We start from the raw sequence: 23473 nt of genomic DNA on the forward strand, positions 1-23473 counted from the left end.
CAGCGGGGGTGGCGTGTCCATAAGCAACCTCTTAAAGCACTTCATCAGTAAGGACATTAGTGCTACTGGTCAGTAATCATTAGGGCATGTTACTTTGTATAGTATGGAATGGCAGATGCTGGTTCACACCGAAGATAGACACAAAAAGCTGGAGTAAACTCAGCGGGACAGGCAGCATCTCTGGAGAGATGTTTTGGGTCGAGACCTTTCTTACCTCACCTTCCTTGGGCACCGTATTATTCATGTCCTCTTGAAGCAGGTGAGAACCTCGAACCTCAGTACTGAGAGGTTGAAGATGTCCTAAACAAAAACAGCCACATAGGTTTTGTGAACACGGCTAGGTACACCATTGGCAAGCAGTTGTTTTCAGTTATCAAACTTCCAGATACACATCAAATGGTCCACTTCAAAGCACCTATATTATCCCAGTGAATATTGTGGACCAGTACAATGTAAAGCAGCAATACTGCACAATGAGGTCTGCAGTTTAAAAACATTTAGTAATATCATCTAGATGAAACAGATTAAACAGTATCGTACAAATGGAAAACATTTCACTTTATTAAGGATTTACACCACCAACAGTGAGGTGTCATTTGAAGGTGATAGCAGTTCTCTAAACCCATAGACCATATTGTCTATCAGGCCCTGTCTTTGCTGACAAAAAAAGATAAGTTGTGGGGAACACAGACGCGCGCACACAAACCCGCGCACACAGACACAGACGCGCATACACAGCTGCACGCATAGACACAGACACACACAGACAGGCACACACAGACCCGCGCACACAGACACAGACACAGACGCGCGCACACAGCTGCACGCATAGACACACACACACACACACACACACACACACACAGACACCACACACAGACACCACACTCGGACACCACACTCAGACACCACACTCACACCACACACACACACACACACTCACACACACCACACACACACACACACTCACACACAACCACACACACACACTCAGACACCACACACACACTCAGACACCACACACACACACACACACACACACACACACACACACACACACACACACACACACACACACACACACACACACACACTCAGACACCACAGACAGACACCACACTCAGACACCACACACACACACACACACACACACACACACACTCAGACACCACACACAGACACCACCCACACTCAGACACCACACACACACACACACACGACACACACACACACACACACACACACACACACACACACACACACTCAGACACCACACACACACACACACACACACACACACACACACACACACACACACACACACACACACACACACACACACACACACACTCAGACACCACAGACAGACACCACACTCAGACACCACACACACACACACACACACACACACACACACACACACACACACACACACACACACACACACACACACACACTCAGACACCACACACACACACACACACACACACACACTCAGACACCACACACACAGACAGACACCACACACACACACACACACACACACTCACTCAGACCACACAGACAGACACCACACACAGACACACAGACACATATGACAAGTGATGAGGGATGGCATTTCCTTGTGATATTTGACACCTTGATGTGACCAGGAAGATGATCGTCACATTTCCAAAGACATTTCAACTCAACCATCAGTGGTCCTGCTGATTCAATCTGATTTGTCATGATGCTACTTTAAAATACTGAAGATAGACACAAAATGCTGGAGTAACTCTACTGGACAGGTAGCATCTCTGGATAGAAGGAATGGGTGATGTTTTGGGTTGAGACTTTTCTTCAAACTGAGATTCAGGGGAGAGGGAGTCTAGAGATATGGAAGGGGTGAAAACGAGAGATCAAAGGGGATGGAGCTCAAAAAAATGTAGATCATTGTTAGCTGAGGGGAAGGTGACAACAAGTCATACAATCAGTAACATTTAATTAGTACGGCAGTCTGAAGGAGGGAATTCGACCCAAAACGACAAAAAAATCCTTCTATCCAGAGAAGCTGCCTGTTCTGCTTAGTTACTCCAGCATTTTGTCTATCTTCAGACAGAAAAACTAGTTGGAGAACTAGGATGGGGGAGGGATGGAGAGAGAGGGAAAGCAAGGGTTACTTGAAGTTAGATAAGTCAATATTCCTCTTCATAACGAGAGGAGTTAAGTATAGAGGTCCTTCTGCAGTTGTACAGGGCCCTGGTGAGACCACACCTGGAGAATTGTGTGCAGTTTTGGTCTCCTAATTTGAGGAAGGACATTCTTGCTATTGAGGGAGTGCAGCGTAGGTTCACGAGGTTAATTCCCGGGATGGCGGAATTGTCATATGATGATAGAATGGAGCGACTAGGCTTGTATTCCCTGGAATTTTGAATGATGAAAGCGGATCTTATAGAAACATATCAAATTATTAAGGGTTTGGACAAGCTAGAGGCAGGAAACATGTTCCCGATGTTGGGGGAGTCCAAAACCAGGGGCCACAGTTTAAGAATAAGGGGTAGGACATTTAGAACTGAGATGAGGAAAATCTTTTTCACCCAGAGTGTTGTGAATTTGTGTAATTCTCTGCCTCAGAAGGCAGTGGAGGCCAATTCACTGGATGCTTTCAAGAAAGAGTTAGATTGAGCTTTTCTGGCTAGAGGAATCAAGGAGTATGGGGAGAAGGCCAGAACGGGGTACTGATTGTGGATGATCAGCCATGATCACCTTGAACAGTGGTGCAGGCTCGAAGGGCTGAATGGCCTACTCCTGTACGTATTGTCTATGTACAGTGGCTTGCAAAAGTATTCATACCCCTTGAACTTTTCCACATTTTGTCACGTTACAACCACAAACATAAATGTATTTTATTGGGATTTTATGTGATAGACCAACACAAAGTGGTGCATAATTGTGAAGTGGAAGGAAAATGATACATGGTTTTCAAATTTTTTTACAAATAAAAAACTGAAAAGTGTGGCGTGCAAAAGTATTCAGCCCCCTTTACTCTGATACCCCTAAATGAAATCCAGTGCAACCAATTGCCTTCAGAAGTCACCTAATTAGTAAATAGAGTCCACTTGTGTGTAATCTAATCTCAGTATAAATACAGCTGTTATGTGAAGGCCTCAGAGGTTTGTTAGAGAACATTAGTGAACAAACAGCATCATGAAGCCCAAGGAACACACCAGACAGGTCAGGAATAAAGTTGTGGAGAAGTTTAAAGCAGGGTTAGGTTATAAAAAAATATCCCAAGCTTTGAACATCTCACGGAGCACTGTTCAATCCATCATCCAAAAATGGAAAGAGTATGGCACAACTGTAAACCTACCAAGACATGGCAGTCCACCTAAACTGACAGGCCGGGCAAGGAGAGCATTGATCAGAGAAGCAGCCAAGAGGCCCATGGTAACTCTGGAGGAGCTGCAGAGATCCACAGCTCAGGTGGGAGAATCTGTCCACAGGACAACTATTAGTCGTGCACTCCACAAATCGGGCCTTTATGGAAGAGTGGCAAGAAGAAAGTCATTGTTGAAAAAAAGCCATAAGAAGTCCCATTTGCAGTTTGCCACAAGCCATGTGGGGGACACAGCAAACATGTGGAGGAAGGTGCTCTGGTCAGATGAGACCAAAATTGAAGTTTTTGGCCTAAATGCAAAACGCTATGAGTGGCGGAAAACTAACACTGCATATCACCCTGAACACACCATCCCCACTGTGAAACATGGTGGTGGCAGCATCATGCTGGGGGGATGCTTTTCTTCAGCAGGGACAGGGAAGCTGGTCAGAGTTGATGGAAAGATGGATGGAACCAAATACAGGGCAATCTTGGAAGAAAACCTGTTAGAGTCTGCAAAAGACTTGAGACTGGGGCGGAGGTTCACCTTCCAGCAGGACAACGGAACGAGAGCTACAATGGAATGGTTTAGATCAACGCATATTCATGTATTAGAATGGCCCAGTCAAAGTCCAGACCTAAATCCAATTGAGAATCTCTGGCAAGACTTGAAAATTGCTGTTCACAGACGCTCTCCATCCAATCTGACTGAGCTTGAACTATTTTGCAAAGAAGAATGGGCAAAAATTTCAGTCTCTAGATGTGCAAAGCTGGTAGAGACATACCCCAAAAGACTTGCAGCTGTAATTGCAGCGAAAGGTGGTTCTACAAAGTATTGACTCAGGGGGGCTGAATACTTTTGCTCGCCACACTTTTCAGTTTTTTATTTGTAAAAAAATTTGAAAACCATGTATAATTTTCCTTCCATTTCACAATTATGCGCCACTTTGTGTTAGTCTATCACATAAATTCCCAATAAAATACATTTACGTTTGTGGTTGTAACGTGACAAAATGTGGAAAAGTTCAAGGGGTATGAATACTTTTGCAAGCCACTGTATCTATCTATGTATCTATGCTGGGTTGTAAGCTGCCCACTGAAATAAGGAAACTTATAAAATACCAGCTACAGCACTTCTTGCAGGTTATTGTTCTGTACTTTTTGTGAGAGAGACTGGCCATAGGAAGATTGTTCTGTATTGTGGCCAACTTCATGTCATGACATGTTGCCATATTTCCAGAGCATTGCTGTTGGATCTGCGGTGTCCCCTGAGAGCAGCTGGACATTGACTTCTCATTATCTTGTTCATCTGGCGCTGTCTAGTCGACAGCTGTAAGTCTTCACCAAGCATTCCGGTGTGTCTACGCATTGCCCTCTCCGAGTGCTGTTCACCTGATCTCTCTGAGCCAGAAGATAGACACACAATTCAGGAGTAAAGGGCCTGTCCCACTTTCACGACCTAATTCACCACCTTTTTTACTCGTGGACATTTTTCATCAGGCTAGAAAAACGCCCCGACCTACTTGATGTCACGAATACCTACGACTAGCATCACAGCCTGCTACGACCTACCTACGACCTACCTATGACCTTGTGACGACCATGTTGCGAGTATGAGTCAAGGGCTACTCCCCCCCCCCATCCACCAACTTTGTGAAACATGTCCCTCTGTTTGAACATGTTCTCTTGTGGTGGTATTGTCTCAGTTATCGGAGCCGTCTGAATCTGGTGGCTGAATATGTAACTGAGGCAGTTGTCTGTCCTTCCAAGGACTATGTCTAACTTTATGGGGAAACCGTGTATTAAAAAAAATGTGCAACATTTTAACTTCAGAACAAATTCCAGCTCTCAGATTCCAGACTTTGCACAGAAGATAAACAAATAGGACTATTGAACAAAATTCACTAAATATTCACAATATTCAATAATTCCCAAAAAGTTAATCTGCAAGTCGAATCTGTAGTAAAGAAAGCAAATGCAAAGCTAGCATTCATTTCGAGAGGGCTTGTATACAAAAACAGGGATGTAATGCTGAGGCTCTTCAAGGTGCTGGTCAGAATAGTGGGAACTATAGGCCGGTTAGTCTGACTTCAGTGGTTGGTAAAATTTTAGAGTCTATTATAAAGGATGAGGTTACGGAATACTTAGAAATTCACGATAAAATAGTCGCAGGGGTCGGTGCTGGGGCCTCTGCTCTTCGCATTGTATATTAATGATTTGGACGAGGGGGTTGAAGGCTTTGTGGCAAAGTTTGTGGATGATACAAAAATAAGTGGAGGGGCAGATGGTGTAGAGAAAGCAGGGACTCTGCAGAAAGATTTGGACAGGTTGGGAGAGTGGGCAGAGAAGTGGCAGATGGAATATAGTGTAGCAAAGTGTGGAGTCATGCATTTTGGAAGTAGGTATGAAGTCTAAGACTATTTTCTGAATGGGGTGATTGAATGGCAGAGTAGACTTGATGGGCCAAATGACATAATTCTGCCACTATCACATATGATAAATAGTATGACAATTGAAGAAAAAATGCTTTGACTCCAAAATCAAAGATGTAGGCTGTCAGATAGACACAGAAAGCTGGAGTAATTCAACGACAGGCAGCATCTCTGGAGAGAAGGAATGGATGACATTTTGGGTCAAAACCCTTCTTCAGACTCAGGGGAGAGGGAGGCATAGAGATATGGAAGGGTGAGGTGTGAAAACACAGATCAAAGGGGACGATGTTCAAGGGAATGTAGAATGGTACATTGTTAGCTGAGGGGAAGGTGACATCGATCAGTAAAATGTAATCTGGAGGACAGTGAAACTAGTCGGAGAACTAGGATGGGTGAGGGTCGGAGAGAGAGGGAAAGCAAAGGTTACTTGAAGTTAGAGAAATCAATATTAATACCTTTGGGTTGTAAGCTGCCTAAGTGAAATATGAGGTGCTGTTCTTCCAATTTGCATTGGGCCTCACTCTGACAGTGGAGGATGCCCAGGACAGAAAGGTCAGTGTGGGAAAGTGTTTCACAACTGGGAGATCCCATAGGCCTATGCAGACTGAGCAGAGGTGTTCAGCAGAAGGATCGGCAAACCTGCGCTAGGTCCACAACTGGAACAGCGGAAACAGTAGCTGAGATTGGAGGAGGTGCAAGTGAAGCTGAAAGGACAGTCGAGGTCCCTGGACAGAATCGAGGGAGGGTGTATATGGACAGGTGTTGCATCTCCTGCGGTTGCAGGGGAAAGTACCTGAGGAGGGTACTTGTGTTTTGGGTGGGAAGGGATGAGTTAACCGGGGAGTTGTGGAAGGAACGGTCTCTGCGGAATGCGGAAAGGGGTGGAGATGGGAAGATGTGACTAGTGGTGGGATCCCGTTGGAAGTGGCGGAAATGTGTTGTATGCGACGGCTGATGGGGTGAAAGGTGAGAGCGAGGGGGACTTTGTCCCTATGGTGACTAGGGGGAGGGGGAGCAAGAGCGGAGCTGTGGAATACCGAGGAAACCCTTGTGAGAGCCTCATCTATGATGGGAGAGGGGAACCCCGGTTCCCTAAAGAAAGAGGTCATCCAGACTGTCGCCTGTGTAGCTTCCTTGTGTACTCACCAATGTTCTCACATGAAGTTTTAGCCTATGTCTGTTTCAGAATGCCCCAGTGATTTTCATGTTGTGAAGGATTGCGATGCATTTACTTCAGTGACCTGTAGGACTGGTGTTTGCAAGCATCTGCAGATCTTTTCCATGAATCCCATCTGTTGGGTGTTTTCCCAGCCCCAGGTATTGAACGAGAGGAGAATCCTGACATAGACCCGTTAAATCTGTCAGTGGTTTTGGGGAGATAACATTAATGGTACCATTCAGATGCCGTGGGGCACCAGGTTGTAAATAGTCCAAGACTTAGAAGAGCATTGGAAGGCAGAGAATAGGCTTTTGACAGGTGGATGTGGAGAGATGTTTTCACTACTGGGAGAGTCTCACACTAGAGGTCATAGCCTCAGAATTGAAGGACGTTCTTTTAGGAAGGAGAATTTCTTTAGTCAGAGGGTGATGAATCTGTGGAATTCCTTGCCACATAAGGCTTTAGAGGCCGTCAGTGGATATTTTTAAGGCAGAGATAGATAGATTTTTGAATAGTATGGGTGTCAAGCGGTATGGGGAGAAGGCAGGAGAATGGGGTTAGGAGGGAGAGATAGATCAGCCATTATTGAATGGCGTAGACTTGATGGGGCCGAATGACCTAATTCTACTATTACTTATGACCCTATGAACTTATGTCCTCAATACTCCTGCCCAATAGATCGTGGGGATTGCTGCTGGGTTATGGATCTTCAGTTACTCTCTTCCTTAGAAATCCAAGGTTGTTCTTGCCACTGAAGGCGTTGGGAATATCAACATCTTCACTGGGAGATGGTTCCTGAGATATGGAAAGTGATCCATGTTTTCCAGAGCCTGGTTGTGGACGTATTGTCATCTTTATTTAGAGGATTTAATGGCCATTCTCTTGTTTACCTCAGTGAATGAAGGAGCACCATCTCTGAATATGCATGCACAAAAAATGTTCTCCACGTACTGTAACTCTCTGAAGATCACAAACTGATCTATCCGTCTTTATCCACTACGTACTTTCCATCTATTTTTGTATTGTAGTTAAATTTAGATAGTGAACTCTGCACTTTCATCAATGTCACTAATATAAATAATGTTTCAATGCCAGCTATTAAATCTCGTGGCACACTACAAATTACAACCTGGCAACAAAACTTAGCTGTTTTCCAAAGTCATTTTTGTTGTTAACTTATCCTCTATCCAGGCCTAATGGGAAGAGTTCTTACATGTTCAACAACTTTTTATATGGCACCGTATCAAATGCATTCTGAAAATCCAAATACATTGCATCTTCTGGTTACTCTTAATCAGCCCTGTTCAGTGTCCCCTTGAAGAATTCTATACATTTGTTAAACAATATTTCCCTTTCACTAAACCATGTCATAGAGTCATACAGTGATACAGTGTGGAAACAGGCCCTTCGGCCCAACTTGCCCACACTGGCCAACATCGGCCAACATGTCCCAGCTACGTTAGTCCCTCCTGTCCACGTTTGGTCCATATCCCTCCAAACCTGTCCTATCCATGTACCTGTCTAACCATTTCTTAAATGTTGGGATGGTCCCTGCCTCAACTACCTCAGCTTATTCCATACATTCACCACCCTTTGTGTGTGAAAGTTACCGCTCAGATTCATACATAGATACATAGATACATAGAGAATAGGTGCAGGATTAGGACATTCGGCCGTTCGAGCCAGCACCGCCATTCAATGTGATCATGGCTGATCATCCCCAATCAGTACCCCGTTCCTGCCGTCTCCCCACACCCTTCGATTCCACTCGCCCGAAGAGCTCTATCTAACTCTCTCTTGAATGCATCCAGTGAATCGGTCTCCACTGCCTTCTGAGGCAGAGAATTCCGCAAATTCACAACTCTCTGTGTGAAAAGGTTTTTCCGCATCTCAGTTCTAAATGGCCTACCCCTTATCCTTAAACTGTGGCCGCTGGTTCTGGACTGTCCCAACATCGGGAACATGTTTCCTGCCTCTAGCGTGTCCAATCCCTTAATAATTTTGTATGTTTTTATAAGATCCCATCCTTCTAAATTCCAGTGAATACAAGCCCAGTCACTCCATTCCTTCATCATATGACAGTCCCGCCATCCCGGGAATTAGCTATGCTGCACTCCCTCAATAGCAAGAATGTCCTTCCTCAAATTAGGAGAACAAAACTGCGCACAATATTCCAGGTGTGGTCTCACCAGGGTCCTGTACAAATGCAGAAGGACCTCTTTGCTCCTATATGCAACTCCTCTTGTTATGAAGGCCAACATGCCATTAGCTTTCTTCACTGCCTGCTGTACCTGCAGGCTTCCTTTCAGTGACTGATGTACTAGGACACCGAGGTCTCGTTGTACTTCCCCTTTTCCTAACATGACACCATTCAGATAATAATCTGCCTTCCTGTTCTTGCCACCAAAGTGAATAACCTCACATTTATCCACATTACACGGCATCTGCCATGCATCTGCCCACTCACCCAACCTATCCAAGTCACTCTGCATTCTCATAACATCCTCTTCACAGTTCACACTGCCACCCAGCTTTGTGTCATCTGCAAATTTGCTAATCTTACTTTAAATTCCTTCATCTAAATCATGAATGTATATTGTAAATAGCTGCGCGAGCCTTGCGGTACCCCACTAGTCACTACCTGCCATTCTGAAAGTGACCTGTTAATTCCTACTCTTCGTTTCCTGTCTGCCAACTAATTTTCTATCCATGTCAGCACCCTACCCCAATACCATGTGTAATTTTGCCCACTAATCTCCTCTGTGGGACCTTATCAAAGGCTTTCTCAAAGTCCAGGTACACTACATCCACTGGCTCTCCCTTGTCCATGTAACATTCTCAAAAAATTCCAGAAGAATTGTCAAGCATGATTTCCCCTTCGTAAATCCATGCTGACTTGGACCGATCCTGTTTCTGCTATCCAAATGTGCGGCTATTTCATCTTTTATAATTGACTCCAGCATCTTTCCCACCACCGATGTCAGGCTAACTGGTCTATAATTCCCTGTTTTCTCTCACCTTCCTTTCTTGAAAAGTGGGATAACATTAGCTACCCTCCAATCCATAGGATCTGATCCAGAATCTATAGAACATTGGAAAATGATCACCAATGCGTCCATGATTTCTAGAGCCTCTTCCTTGTGTACCCTAGGATTCAGATCATCAGGCCCTGGGGATTTATCATCCTTCAGTCCCATCAGTCAACCCACACCATTTCCTTAGTAATGTGAATTTCCTTCAGTTCCTCCGTCACCCTTGGTCCTCTGTCTCCTAGTACATCAGGAAGATTGTTTGTGTCTTCCTTAATGAAGACAGAACCAAAGTACCTGTTCAATTCATCTGCCATTTCCTTGTTCCCCATAATATATTCACCTGTTTCTGTCTTCAATTTTAACTACTCCCTCTCAAATTGCAGATTAAAATATTATATTATGGTCACTGCCTCGTAATGGTTCCTTTACCTTGAGTTCTCTTATCAAATCCAGATCATTACACAACACTAAATCCAGAATTGCCTTCTCCCTGGTCGGCTCCATTACAAGCTGCTCTAAGAATCCATCTCGGAGGCACTCCACAAACTCCCTTTCTTGGGGTCCAGTACCAACCTGATTTTCCCAGTCTACCTGCGTTGAAATCTCCCATAACAACCGTAGCATTACCTTTGTTAAATAATAATTTTAACTCCTGATGAAACGTACCCTATATCCAGGCTACTGTTTGGGAGCTTATAGATAACTCCCATTAGGGTATTTTTACCCTTACAATTCCTCAGTTCTATCCATGCTGACTACATCTCCTGATTCTATGTCACCCCTCGCAAGGGACTGAGTTTTATTCCTTACCAACAGAGCCACCCCACCCCCTCTGCCCACCTGTCTGTCTTTTCGATAGGACGTATACCCTTGAATATTCAGTTCCCAGCTTCGATCCTCTTGCAGCCATGTTTCTGTAATTCCCAAAACATCATGCTTACCAATATCTAACTGAGCAACAAGCTCATCCACTTTTTTTTCGTATACTTTGCTATTAATTCAGTCTTCACCTCCCCTCTCACACCGGTTCCTATTTCACCTGATCTTACTCTCTTGTCCCTTCTTGAACCTTTTGTCCCTTTAATTCAGGTGACCTTTGTAACTTTTCCTGTACTCTCTTCCTCTTTAACTCCATCTTTATACTCCCAATTTGTCAATCCCTGCCCCCCACTATTTAGTTCAATCCTAGCACGTGTAGCACTAGCAAACCTGCCTGCCAGAATGTCGGCAAAACCAGCATCCCCCTCCAGTTAAGGTGTAACCCGTCCCTTTTGAAGAGGTCACTCTAACCCCAGAAGAAATCCCAGTGGTCTATAAATCTAAATCCTTGCTCCCTGCTCCAGCCCCTCAGCCACACATTCAGATCCCCTATCTCCCTGTTCCTGCCCTCACTAACACGAGGTACTGCAAGCAATCCAGAGATAACCACCCTAGAAGTCCTGTGCTTCAGCCTTCTTCCTAACTGTCTAAACTCGCGTTGCAGAACCTCCTTCCTCTTCTTCCCGACATCGTTCATGCCCACGTGCACAACTACTGCCAGCTTCTCACCCTCCCTCTCGAGGATGTTCTGAATTCGGTTCGTGACATCTTGAACCTTGGCACCAGGGAGGCAACAGACCATCCTCGAGTCTCGCCTGCCGCCAAAGAATCGCCTGTCCGTACCTCAGACAATGGAGTCACCCACCACTATGGCTCTGCCCGACGTCAGTCTCGTCGGTCAAGTCTCATCGCTAGGATTGGAGCCAACGACCTGTCCGCCACTCGAACTGGAAGTGTCGTCTGCCCCGACAGCTCCCAAGAGGGTGGACTTGTCTTCATTAGGTACAGCCACCGGGGTCTCCTGCACTCCACGTTCACCCCTCTTTCTCATAGTCACCCACCTTCGCTCTTCCTGTATCCTTGGGGTGACAACCTCACTGAAGGTCCTGTCCAGGAAACTCTCGTTTTCCCGGAGGTCATCCAGATGCTGCTCCAGTTCCCCGACACGTTCATTCAGGAGCTTCACCTGGACACAATTTCTGCCGGTGTAGTTGTCAGAAGCACCAGCGGTGTCCCTGACTTCCCACATCCTGCAGGAAACACACTGTAACAACTTGCTCACCATCCCAAGGCTTTAACTTCTGCAGCCAATCCCCGCACTCGCTCCTTCACCTGCTGCTCCTCTGCCGACCTTAAAGGTATTAAATCTTTTTCCCTTCACCTTAAACCAATAACCTCGATTCACCTACTCTGGGCAAGAGACTGTGCATTTACCCAATCTGTTCCTCTCATGATTTTATACACCTCAATATGATCACCCCACATTTCCCTGCGCTCAAAGGAATAGAGTCCCAGCCTTCTCAACCTCTCCCTATAGCTCAGACCCTCTAGCCCTGCAAACATCCTTGTAAATCTTCTCTGTACCCTTTCCAGCTTGATATCTTTCCTATAACATGGTGCTCAGAACTGTACACAATACTCTAAATGTGGGTAGACAAAATTGCTGGAGAAACTCAGCGGGTGCGGCAGCATCTATGGAGCGAAGGAAATAGGCAAAGTTTCGGGCCAAAACCCTTTTTCAGACTGACCTAAATGCAGTCTCACCAATGCTTTATACGACTGCCACAAGACCACCCAACTTCTATACTCAATCAGTCTGAAGAAGGGTTTCGGCCCGAAACGTTGCCTATTTCCTTCATTCCATAGATGCTGCCGCACCTGCTGAGTTTCTCCAGCATTTTTGTGTACCTTCTATACCCAACACTCTGACTGATGAAGTCCAATGTGCCAAACGTCTTTTCAAACGTTTCAAAGGTCTTTTATTGTCACATGTACCAATTTAAGTACAGTGATATGCAAATTATTCAATTCAATTCAATTCAACGTTATTGTCATTGCACAAATACGAGTACAGGTACAACGAAATGCAGTTTAGCGTCTGGTCATAGTGCAAGATAGTAGAAATAAAAATACTGGTTAACAATGTGTGGACTGTGGATGAATTAAACTGGTACATAGGCAAATAAATGTATACAAATGGGAGAGTATAAAAGATAGCTAGCGTCGGGGCTGTGAGTTCAGTAGTGTAATGGTGTTATTGAAAAAGCTGTTCCTCAGCCTGCTTGTGCGAGACCTGAGGCTCCTGTACCGCCTCTCTGATGGGAGGAGGGCAAATAGTCCATGGTTAGGGTGAGAGGGGTCCTTGATGATTTAACCGGCCCGTTTCAGACACCGTTTGTGGTGGAGGGCATCCATGGCAGGGAGCGGGGCACCGATGATGTGCTGAGCGGTTTTTACCACCCGTTGCAGTGCCTTCCTGTCAGCTGCAGTGCAGCTGCTGTACCATACCGTAAAGCAGGTGGTCAGGATGCTTTCGATGGTACAGCGGTAGAAGTTGGTCAGGATCTGGGGGGACAGGTGAGCTTTCTTGAGCCTCCTCAAAAAGTAAAGGCGCTGCTGCGCCTTTTTGATCAGTTTGGTGGTATTGAGGGACCAGGACAGATCCTCTGAGATGTGTACCCCGAGGAATTTGTAGTTGGAGACGCGCTCCACCTCAGTCCCGTTTATGTGGATGGGGGTATGTCTGCCCCCTCTGGTCTTCCTGAAGTCAACGATGATTTCCTTCGTCTTCTTTGAGTTGAGGACGAGGTTATTGTTGGTACACCAGGCTGCCAGGTTCTGGACCTCCTCCCTATAGGCTGATTCATTGTTGTCGCTGATCAGTCCTACCACCGTGGTGTCATTGGCACATTTTATGATGGCGTTGGAGCCATACTTAGGGACGCAGTCATGGGTGAAGAGGGAGTAGAGGAGAGGGCTGAGCACACAGCCCTGTGGCACGCCGGTGTAAGTGTTATAGTGGAGGAGGTGAGGTTGTTGATCCTAACAGACTGTGGTCTGTTGATGAGGAAATCCAGTGTCCAGTTGCAGAGGGAGGTGGAGATACCAAGCCCGCTGAGTTTGGTGATCAAGCTGGCGGGGATGACAGTGTTAAATGCGGAGCTGAAGTCGATGAACAACAACCTGATGTAGGAGTTGTTGTTGTCCAGGTGGGTCAGGGTAGAGTGTAGGGCCGCAGATATGGCGTCCTCTTTAGACCTGTTGGGCCGGTAGGCAAACTGATGGGGGTCCAGTGTTGGGGGGGAGGCTGGCTTTGTGGTGAGCCAAGATCAGCCGCTCAAAGCACTTCACGATGACGGGGGTGAGTGCCACTGGGCGGAAGTCGTTGAGGCTCCCTGAAGCTGATTGTTTGGGCACTGGCACAATGGTTGAGGTCTTGAGGCAAGTAGGGACGACACCCTGGGCCAGTGACAGATTGAAAATGTCAGTGAAGACCAGGGATAGTTGTCCAGCACATGCTCTGAGCACACGCCCGGGGATGCCGTTGGGGCCGGCGGCTTTGTGCTCATTCACTTTGCTCAGTGCATCTTGTACAGCAGAGGTGGAGAGACTGAGGGGTTGTTCGTTCGGGGGTGGGGCAGCTTTGATGGCTGGTGTTTTGTTGTCCCGGTCAAAACGAGCATAGAAGTAGTTTAGCTCGTCAGGAAGGGAGGCGTTGTCTGGGGGGGGGGGGGGGTGTTAACTTTATTGTAGTCGGCAATGGACTTGATGCCTTGCCACATGCGTCTGGGGTCGGAGTTGTTTTGAAAATCCTCCTCGATCTGCCGTTTGTGTTTGAGTTTTGCGCTCCTGATTCCCTTTTTCAGGTTGGCCCTGGATGGCCCTGTATTGTCATACAGCCATATGAAAAACAAAGCAACAAGACACACAACTACATAAAAGTTAACATAAACATCCACCACAGTGGATTCCCCACATTCCTCACTGTGATGGAAGGCTAAAAATGCCAAGCTTCTTCCTCTTTATTCTCCCGCGGTCTGGGTAGTTGAACCATCCGTCGGGGCAGTCGAAGCTCCTGGGGCTTGGAGTTCCCGATGTCGGTCTCTGGCCAGAGACCGCAAGCTCCGTGATGTTAAGTCTCCAAGCACCCACGGTTGGAGCTCCGAGGTCGATCCCTGGCGAAGGGATTACGGGCTCTGCGATGTTAGGCTCCCTGCGGCTGGAGCTCTCAAAAGTCGGTCTCCAGCAAAGGCCGCCAACTCCTCGATGTTAGGATGCAGTGCGGACGGAGAAATGATACAGAAATAGTTCGCATCTCCGTCGCGGCAAGAGATTAGAAAAATTTCCCTCAACCCCCACCCCACCCCACCCTATCCACCTCCAAGGAACCATGTACCTGCACTCTTAGATCCCTCTGCCCTACAACACTCCCCAGAGCCCCACCGTTCACTGTGTAGGTCCTGCCCATGTTAGAAATCCCAAAATGCAACACCACACATTTCTCTGTGTTAAATTCCATCAACCATTCCTCCGCCCACCTGGCCAATCGATCAAGATCTTGCTGCAATCTTTCACAACCATCTTCACTATCTGCAAAACCACTAACTTTTGTATCATCAGCAAACTTGCTAATCTTGCCCTGTATGGTCTCATCCAAATTATTGATGTCGATGACAAACAGTAACAAGCCCAGCACTAAACCCTGAGGCACACCACTAGTCACAGGCCTCCAGTCAGAGAAGCAACCTTCCAGCATCACCCTCTGCTTTCTTCCATTAAGCCAATTTTCAATCCATGCAGCTATCCCTCCTTGGATCCTGTGCGATCTAACCTTACTGGACTGTTGCCGCCTACCATGCAGAACCTTGTTGAATGCCTTGCTGTCAACATTTCTTTATTGTGATGAGTTATGATAAGTGCAGTTGTGATATATGAATCATCATAGAACACGTGCTGGATGACTGGAGGATGGCTAATGTTGTTGTCTCTGCTTAAGAAGGGCTGCAAGAAAAATCCCTGGAACTATAGACCAGTGGGCCTAACGTCTGTGCTGAGTAAGGTATTGGAGTGTTCTGAGAGGATAGATATATTTGCATTTGGACAGACGGGCTGATTCAGGGTGGTCAGCATGGTTTTGCATATGGGAGATCATGTCTTATAAATTTGATTGAATTTTTTGTGAAAAAGTAACCAAGAAGGTTGCTGAGGGCAAGGCTGTAGATGTTGTCTGTATGGACTTAAGCAAGCCCTTTGGCAAGGTTCCACATGCTAGGCTGCTCTGGGAGGTTAGATCGCATGGGATCCTAGGAAAGTTAGCTAACTGGATTTAATTCATGGAATGAAGGAGAGGATGGCGGTGGTGGAAGGGTGCCATTTGGAATGGAGACCTGTAGCTGGTGGTGTGCCTTCGGGATTGGTGCTGTTTGCGCCAATGGCGCCCATGGCTGGTGCCCATGGCTGTTTGCGATGTGAATGTACGAGTATTGATTAGTGAGCCTGCAGATCAATCTGAAACAGGTGGCAATCATCGGCAGTGAAGTTGATTAGCAACAGTTACAGAGTGTATAGGGAAGTGTTAATGTGCGGGGATCACTGGTCGGTGCAGACTCGGGGCCTGTTATCTCTAAACTAAACTAAATGAATGGGATGCTTTTGCTATATTTTTCAGTGAAGACAGTTATAGTGTGGTTATTCAGTATTCTGCCACTTTCACTTATTTCACAGTTGATTCCTCTGTTTAAAGATTAAATCCCACACACTGATGCTAGGAAAGAACACCATTGCACTATGGAAACCAAAAATGTAATTCCCTAAGGATCGCATTTGAAGACAACAATGCTCATGGCCGTATTGAAGATGCAATTTGCATGCCCAGTAAATATCAATGGATCTAATGTGAGGCAAAATAATTTTTAGGTGCAGGGCTCTGGAAGATATAACTATTACAGATAATTATTTAATTTGTTTAATCTTCTTCTTCTTTTCGTGTCCGCCTTGTTACAAATGTTGACCTCGCTGCCATGGTCCGTCCTGAAAAGGACGCAAGCTTCCGGCGACAATCAGCGGAGGCCGTCACTTGTTGCAATAGACGATGGTGGTAACAGAATTAGCTCGGTATACTTCCACTTTCCAGCCCTGCGACGTGGACGCTTCTGCTATGGGGCCATTTGATTAATAAGAATGTAGCGAGGTTAATGTAGTTTGGTGGTTGGATGTTTAGGGGAATGGTGCAGACAAAAGAATAAATCAGGGAAGGCAGTGCATCCGTGGATAACAAGGGAAATCAGGGATAGTATCAAAGTGAAGGATGATGCGTACAAATTAGCCAGAAAAAGCAGCATACCAGAGGACTGGGAGAAATTCAGAGACCAGCAGAGGAGGACAAAGGGCTTAATTAGGAAAGGAAAAATAGATTATGAAAGAAAACTGGCAGGGAACATAAAAACTGACTGCAAAAGTTTTTATAGATATGTGAAGAGAAAAAGATTAGTTAAAACAAATGTGGGTCCCTTGCAGTCAGAAACAGGTGAGTTGATCATGGGGAACAAGGATATGGCAGACCAATTGAATAACTACTTTGGTTCCGTCTTCACTAAGGAAGATATAAATAATCTGCCAGAAATAGCAGGGGACTGCGGGTCAAAGGAGTTGGAGGAATTGAGTGAAATCCAGGTTAGTCGGGAAGTGGTGTTGGTAAATTGAATGGATTAAAGGCCGATAAATCCCCAGGGCCAGATAGGCTGCATCCCAGAGTAGTTAAGGAAGTAGCTCCAGAAATAGTGGATGCATTAGTAATAATCTTTCAAAACTCTTTAGATTCTGGAGTAGTTCCTGAGGATTGGCAGGTAGCAAACGTAACCCCACTTTTTAAGAAGGGAGGGAGAGAGAAAACGGGGAATTACAGACCAGTTAGTCTAACATCGGTAGTGGGGAAACTGCTAGAGTCAGTTATTAAAGATGGGATAGCAGCACATTTGGAAAGTGGTGAAATCATTGGACAATGTCAGCATGGATTTACGAAAGGTAAATCATGTCTGACGAATCTTATAGAATTTTTCGAGGATGTAACTAGTAGCATGGATAGGGGAGAACCAGTGGATGTGGTGTATCTAGACTTCCAGAAGGCTTTCAACAAGGTCCCACATAAGAGATTAGTATACAAACTTAAAGCACACGGCATTGGGGGTTCAGTATTGATGTGGATAGAGAACTGGCTGGCAAACAGGAAGCAAAGAGTAGGAGTAAACGGGTCCTTTTCACAATGGCGGGCAGTGACTAGTGGGGTACCGCAAGGCTCAGTGCTGGGACCCCAGCTATTTACAATATATATTAATGATCTGGATGAGGGAATTGAAGGCAATATCTCCAAGTTTGCGGATGACACTAAGCTGGGGGGCAGTGTTAGCTGTGAGGAGGATGCTAGGAGACTGCAAGGTGACTTGGATAGGCTGGGTGAGTGGGCAAAAGTTTGGCAGATGCAGTATAATGTGGATAAATGTGAGGTTGTCCATTTTTGTGGCAAAAACAGGAAAGCAGACTTTTATCTAAATGGTGGCCGATTAGGAAAAGGGGAGATGCAGCGAGACCTGGGTGTCATGGTACACCAGTCATTGAAAGTAGGCATGCAGGTGCAGCAGGCAGTGAAGAAAGCGAATGGTATGTTAGCTTTCATAGCAAAAGGATTTGAGTATAGGAGCAGGGAGGTTCTACTGCAGTTGTACAGGGTCTTGGTGAGACCACACCTGGAGTATTGCGTACAGTTTTGGTCTCCAAATCTGAGGAAGGACATTACTGCCATAGAGGGAGTGCAGAGAAGGTTCACCAGACTGATTCCTGGGATGTCAGGACTGTCTTATGAAGAAAGACTGGATAGACTTGGTTTATACTCTCTAGAATTTAGGAGATTGAGAGGGGATCTTATAGAAACTTACAAAATTCTTAAGGGGTTGGACAGGCTAGATGCAGGAAGATTGTTCCCGATGTTGGGGAAGTCCAGAACAAGGGGTCACAGCTTAAGGATAAGGGGGAAATCCTTTAAAACCGAGATGAGAAAAACGTTTTTCACACAGAGAGTGGTGAATCTCTGGAACTCTCTGCCACAGAAGGTAGTTGAGGCCAGTTCATTGGCTATATTTAAGAGGGAGTTAGATGTGGCCCTTGTGGCTAAGGGGATCAGAGGGTATGGAGAGAAGGCAGGTAGGGATACTGAGTTGGATGATCAGCCATGATCATATTGAATGGCGGTGCAGGCTCGAAGGGCCGAATGGCCTACTCCTGCACCTAATTTCTATGTTTCTAACCGTAACAAAGTCCAGAGACTTTGGCCAGCATGGTGGAGCAGCGGTAGAGTTGCTGCCTTACGGCACCAGAGATCCGGGTTCGATCCTGACTACGGGTGCTGTCTGTACGGAGTTTTACGTTCTCCCCATGGCCTGCGTGGGTTTTCTCCGAGATCTTCGGTTTCCTCCCACACTCCAAAGACGTACAGGTTTGTAGGTTGATCGGCTTGGTATAAATGTAAAATTGTCCCTCTTTTATGTAGGATAGTGTTAGTGTGCGGGGATCACGGGTCAGCACAAACTCGGTGGGGCAAAGGGCCTGTTTCCACGTTGTACAATATCTCTAAACTAAACTAAACTAAACCTGTCGAAATAGATGCAAAAGGAGACTCGATCAGAAGATCGCATTGAAGTGGGTCACTCATTATTTGTGATTTTTAGGAGGAGCATTTCAGATACAGAACCCTGGTTGAAATACCAGGCCAGGAGTTCCCAGCTGCTCCGCATGCATTTCTCAGCTGCAAGCAGGTCACGGTGGCCTTTTCTCACTACATATTTTAGATTGACTCTTAATTAGCAACAACAAAGTATTTTAAAGTTGCTTCTTTAAGCCAGAAGATGTATTTATGTCAAGATGTGTGCAGAGCTATCATGTTGATATTGGAGTTGAAGGACCTTCGTCTGACTGAATAAATAAGAAACAAAAGGATTGTTTTGGAAAATAAATAAAGCAATGGGAAGGGATTAAAAATCCCACAAACCCTGAAGCAGATTGGTTGTTAATGTATTTAAACAGAAGAGAGAGAGTGCTATTAGAGAGAATCTGCAGTGCTATTGGCACGATGCATAAGGAAAGAAAATGTGTGAAATCATAACTATTTTAAAGAGTATTCCCAAGTGGGCAGTGGGCAGGTGCTATAGACCTGCTCGGGAAGGTAGACGCTCCCGCCCCCACGAGTCTCGGGCAGATGGGGCTCGTCAGCCTGGACGGCAGTCCATCTAGAAGAGGGAAAACTCTGATTTAAAAACTCCACTGCCTTTTGGCCACATCCAGTCTTGGAAAAGGCCCCAGGAGTAAACCGCAAGAAAATCCGGTCGGAGCCCCTAAGGCAGTTCGTTGTTGTCTACAACCTCTCTCTGGCAGCTCCTGTGATGGCGCTGGTGCCAAACTGTAACGGCCCTGCTGTTCCTTTGGATCGATCAGCGACGTGGAGAGGGGGGATGTGCTGCATGGGCAACAGCCTGTCCTCCACATGACATCGCCCAGGCTTGCATCCGACCAGGATGCATCACCCATGGTCAGTCATGACCGAGAGGGGGCCTACTCCCAAAATATGAATATTGTTTAAATCATGGCGTGTAACAAAGTGAAGGCTCGGTGGGATCGGCTCCCTTATCTACGAGAGAGAGAAAAGAATCATTTGGATGGTGCATTCTCACTGATCTACCACCTCAATACTAACCCATAATTTTCCTTTCACTAACTTCCTCCCATTCCTTAAAGTGTCATCCTACTTATCCCTCAGCTTGCTGAAATTGGAAAATTGGATGCTAGATCATATAACCAGAATTTGGTTCTTGTTTTGATTAAGGTGTGTGTATTTCACTGTTTAACAGAAAGACGACAAGCCCTTCCTCAAGTGTTTGAGTATTTCCAGCCCTGAGTTTTTTGGTTCAATTTCCTGTATCTTTTGCTAGTCTCTTTTAAACTATTAAGTCCCACATTTTATGCATAGATGCGTTATTATCTGCCAAATGGGTGATATGCAGCTTGGCATAAACGGTGGTTGCATCTCAGTTCTTTTCAATAGAAGTCAGTAAATTAATGAAAGTTGGCCTACGGGTCTGTGTTACTTTGCCTTTCTGCTTACCCCAGAGGGGAGCCCTTGAATTCCACAGACTTGCATGCTACTGCTGTTCCTGGACTTCAGTGAAAGACTTTATTCATTGGCCAAAGCTTTGACTTCTTGAATTACCACACCCCATGCTCGTGTTTCTCTTTCATTACCAGGATTCCCCGAGTGAGCAGCTCAGTAATTCTGGGGCCATTGCAGTGATTGAAGCCCAGAACGGTCTGTGGACAAGTGTTTCCAGTGGGACACACGTGCCCCTCACAGTCTCCTGTTCACTGTTAGACAACTATGCCTTATGTTTGTTTTAGCATTTCACCAGATCATTTTTTAAATATGAAGTCTATTTGCTTCAATTTAGAATCGTTTCTTAATCGGCATTAAATGTGTTTATACTTCTCATTTAGCTTGGAATTCTTTCCTTTTGGAAGTGTATCATTTACACTGGCTACTGGAAAGTTTATAATATGTCCAAGACAGCTTATTTTGAATGGACAAGACATCACAACGGAGACAAGACTTGTGCAGCAGACTTCAGCACCTCTAAGACAACAGAATGAATAATCTTCCTATTAATGTCTATTTCAGAATAGATAAAGGCCTTGATTCTATATGTCTTGCCCCTCCAGGCAACCAAACTTTCCTTTTAATCTTACACAAAGTGTTGTGTAAACATCGCAGACTTGCTACTTTACAGCTGGAGCCCCTATTTACCTTTTAATTTAGGCATCTGTCCACTCGATTGTTCATGGAAAGACACAGCTGAAGAGTTAAGAACTAATATGTTTACCATCAACGGGAATTGACGCAATTTCTAAGGAAGTTGGATATTTCAGTCACGTTGCATTAGATTTGAAAGAACCCTTTTATCTTAAGGTCTCCTTCCTCCCCCGATTAATGAAATCTGCCTCTGGCCAAAAAATGTTGAGTTTCAGATGCGGAGGATTAGATTATTGTTGAGGCTCAGAATATTTACCTGCAAATCTGGATGGAGTTTAACTGATATTATTTAGTGTAATTTAGTATAGGGGGGGACAGTGGGAGGGTGGGGGGATGCGTAGAAACATTAATCTGTCTCTTCCACAACACATATTTACGTTATGTGTAGGAAGGAACTGCAGACGCTGCTTTAAACCGAAGATAGATGGAATATACTGGAGTAAAGGGCCTGTCCCATTGGGAAGGTCGCCGAAAAACCGGTGACTGGACTAATGGGCCCGTCCAACTTAGGCGATTTTTTAGGCAACTGCCGGCGACTACGACAATGGAATTCACCAAAGTCAGCAACGGCGACAACCTACGCCATCCTGGCGACAACCTACGACAGCACCTACGGCAGGAGATGACAAGCTATGACAAGCCCACGGTCACCGACTGTCACCGTGAAGCTTTGAACATTTCAAAATCCAGCGCCGACCAGAAAAACGCTACGACTCTTTGGGCAACTGAGGAGACTACTCACGACCATACAGGCGACACACCAGCCAGTCGCCTAAAAAATCACCTAAGTGGGACAGGCCCTTAACTCAGCAGGACAGGCAGCATCTCTGGGGAGAAGGAATTGGTGACGTTTCGGGTCGAGATCCTTCTTCATCTACTGTACATTATTTGTACAATTCTGTTTTGTAATCAGGCTATATAAACTTGTGGCTTTTGCCAGTGAGCAAGCGTTTTGAAACTGGCTACTGATAGTCCAAGTATTTTTTTCAGTTCTTTTTACCAGACATTCGGAAAAATTATTCAAATGAACATTTTTCTTATTTGAAGTGAATTAAATAAGTGAGCCAAAATCAAAGCTTGGCAGCATAGTTTCAAGAGGTCTGGAATAACAAACTGAGTGGGTTCAAACTGACGTTCTGCTTATTTAATGCATGACAGTTCACATTTACTGTGAAGCAACACTGACAGAATGCTACTTATGGTGCATATAATATTGTTGTTTTAGAAAGGGCTGTACATATATATGCACCTCTGGCCAGAATGCACTGATCAAAAACAAACTGAGTGGTGCTGAAATGAAGGAGGCGCTGACATATCAACAAATCTCACGTGCTTCCCGATTCGATCACATTTCCAGGACCCTGTCATTTTAGAGACTTATGTTAAATTACACACTCGGATTCCGTAATAGTTTCTTGTTTGAATTTGAAACTTTCCCCGGAGAGTTGATTCAAGCTGCACTGTTGGTGCCAGGCAGGACCGTCCGTTTACCCAGGGCAGCGAGTCTTTTCTCATTTTGTTGCCAAGGCTTTGCCTGGATTTGAGGCAGATAAATCAAGCCTTTGCTTGGCTTCCACTTCCATGCAAAATCCTGTGCTACTGGCTCCCGAGAGTGGGGGCGTGAGCTTCATTCTTGTGGTTGTGGTCACTAATGTAGACTTACTTCTCTTTCACAGACAGCTGAAAGGCTGTGGAGTGCAGGAGTCCTGCTAGTTCATACATTCCCAAAACAGAAATGCATCTCCCGCATCCAGCCGGCTAACTGTGAGGTAAGTGAATTGCTTTTTCTTTTATTACACACACTTTTGTAAACTAGTGATTGTACTG

The 23473-nt window shown here is 45.5% G+C and overlaps 1 protein-coding gene across 2 annotated transcripts in view; it reads left to right on the forward strand.

The window, feature by feature from the left end:
- Window positions 1-23473, forward strand: part of znf469 (zinc finger protein 469) — a 484255-nt gene that overhangs the window by 122518 nt on the left and 338264 nt on the right. The window contains exon 2 of one of the 2 annotated variants that reach the window (XM_033035649.1): window positions 23323-23415. The gene's annotated coding sequence lies outside the window, so the exon portion shown is untranslated. Of the gene's footprint in view, window positions 1-22980; window positions 23416-23473 lie in introns of those variants that run through there. The other variant, XM_033035650.1, reaches the window with a different exon arrangement.

Source organism: Amblyraja radiata, chromosome 17, assembly GCF_010909765.2.
Source record: "Amblyraja radiata isolate CabotCenter1 chromosome 17, sAmbRad1.1.pri, whole genome shotgun sequence".
NCBI classification, from domain to species: Eukaryota; Metazoa; Chordata; class Chondrichthyes; order Rajiformes; family Rajidae; genus Amblyraja; species Amblyraja radiata.